The 2,457-nt window shown below is 38.7% G+C and overlaps 1 protein-coding gene across 1 annotated transcript in view; it reads right to left on the reverse strand.

Moving 5' to 3' along the window:
* Positions 1-1,377: 1,377 nt before the first annotated feature.
* Positions 1,378-2,457, reverse strand: part of LOC118423320 (inactive hydroxysteroid dehydrogenase-like protein 1) — an 8,801-nt gene continuing 7,721 nt past the window's right edge. The window contains exon 7 of the mRNA XM_035831436.1: positions 1,378-1,848. The gene's annotated coding sequence lies outside the window, so the exon portion shown is untranslated. The remainder of the gene's footprint in view (positions 1,849-2,457) is intronic.

Raw genomic sequence — 2,457 nt, forward strand, 5'->3', positions numbered from 1 at the left:
ATTCAGGGGGAGACGGGCGGGAAGTTGGAGGTGCCCTGGAGCACGGGCGCGCACACACAATACCGGGCTTCCCCCTGTGATGCGGATTTATACCGTTAGGGCTAGTGGAAGCCAGTTCGGCGTTTCTCGTTATCAGAGGATACTTGCAACGTGACCGTCGTCTACTCAAATTATAACCGTCACCATTGGTCGTTTTAAACGAGTAGTTCCTTATGTCTACTGATTTTACATGGCGGTAGATGTGCGTTACACATACCTGTCGATTGTATAGTGTAAGAAAATCACTAAGTATTGCAGACTCTATCCTTGGTACTGAATTACAAGCTAAGTAGACTCAAACTATAACAGTCACCAATGGCCGTCTGAAATGTGTGGTACCGTATTTTCATTGAATTTACATTCGTGCGTTACAAATATCTGTTGTTAGTACATTTAATGAAACCTCACTGTGAGTATTGTAGTCCCTGTCCTTGGTACTGAATTACAAGAATTCGTATTTTCCTCGAATGTTTAAACAACGAACTCACAACGTTGTACTAGATGTAAATGAGAAGTCAAATTTGCACTGTCCTGAAAGAAAAGTCAAAACGCAGTAATGCTAGCCTTGGTTGATTATACGCCAATATAGTATGATAAATGGTCAATTTTCAATTATAATTGTTTTATCAATATCATGTGTAGTTCTAATTAGCCCTCGGGTATAAATTTGCAATTAACATATTACAAATAAACTATTTCTTGTTAGATGTTGTAGACGATGTTGGTCCATTTTCTTACCCTATTTGCTTTCAATGTTTCCAACAAAAACGCCCCTGCAATTTCAAAACAAGCCGCTATAGGGGGCCAAATCTAAACTACTTCTTTCCGTCCTAAAAAAACTTACCCAACACACGTACAGGCAGACGGACACACACAGCCACTGTAAACAAACTAGATTTAACGAAATTCCCTTTTTACCCCTATGAAGGAGGTTTACCTGTGCCGCAAAAGGTATTCTTTTGGGGCTCCTTTTTGTTTGTATGTCTGTGTTTCCATCTACAAGTACTATCGAACATGACTCATGGTGCCACTGAAATAACGTTAACAATATTTGGTACATGAAAAGGTGTCAATCATTGTGATAGCGTGATCGCAGCAAGTTCATCCAAAGGCAGTATATGTAATAATATGTCATTGGTTCATCTAATACTCTAAAAATACCTTAACCTAAAACCATCAAGAACATCTTGTATTGGCTCAACAGGTACTTCTGTCGCGCATATGTGTTACTAGAGGTGGTTTAAATGCCTGAAACTGCAGAAGCACACTTGTAAGCGCTATAGCTCATATTGAAAACCACTTCAGAAACATCTCTATAACCCACTCAAACGTACATCCAAATAATTCCCAGACAACTTTAATGGGTCACTCTCTCTTCAGTTAGGACAAGAAGGTCCAATACATTAGGGACAGGCAGCATTTTTTTGTGACCCGTACTTACCTGGACTTGTAGAAAGTGCTTTTGCATGCTTGAAGGACTTAGAAGATGTCCAATGGAAAGACTAATGGAAAGATACTAGGATCACTTCTTGTCTATGTTGTAAATTGAACTTCTTTTCAATGTGGCACTTATTACTGAAATAGAAGAGCAATGGATAGCTTTTGTCGATAGGATTTTGGAAATATCATTTAAAAGAAGATTTTACCTTGTGCTGCATGCATTTATAAGAAATTTTCAAACATATGTCATTCATTGTGCCATATGTCAAGTGTCTATCTGCAGCTAAAAGATGATCACCACAAAATGTCTACACATATATTGCCAACAAAATGTTTGCATAGAGTCCCTCATGATGGTAAAAGACTACTCTCACCTCTCAAATAAACGTACCGGTACGTTTATTTTTTTCCGCCTCAAAATCCACCCGGTACGTCCTTATTTTAGACGGTACGTTTATTTTTTTTCAAATTGGGGCTTTCTTTACTAACCAGGGACCCCAAAAATATTGAAAGTTTGGTATTCTCTGCCCATATTTCCGCTGTATTTTTGCTTAATATTCACTATTTTTCGGACGAGGCATCGCGGATTTCCCTGCCGCTAGCGCTATGACCCAAACATAACTAGGGATGCGTACCGGTACGCAGGACCAGTTCTGGACTTGCAAAAACGTTTCGGTTCAGGTCCAAAAATAGCGGAACACAAGTGATTCGGTACTGGACTCGTAAAAAAATATATCCTTTTCGTTTTAGACCATCTTTAACCTTCCAAAAATCTTGAAATGTTGCGCTGAACAAAGACGAAAACATCGAGGTCACATGCTACACACACAGTCGCTTACTTCCGTAAATTCTCTATCAAAACACAGAAATTAACCACCAACCAAACAAATTAAAAAGTTACCAATACTTTTCCACTATTTTTCACCCGTAGTCAACTTGTTTTAATGTTCCAGCAACGAAAAAATCATCCAAAACAAA

This window comes from Branchiostoma floridae, chromosome 9, assembly GCF_000003815.2.
Source record: "Branchiostoma floridae strain S238N-H82 chromosome 9, Bfl_VNyyK, whole genome shotgun sequence".
Classification (NCBI taxonomy): domain Eukaryota; kingdom Metazoa; phylum Chordata; class Leptocardii; order Amphioxiformes; family Branchiostomatidae; genus Branchiostoma; species Branchiostoma floridae.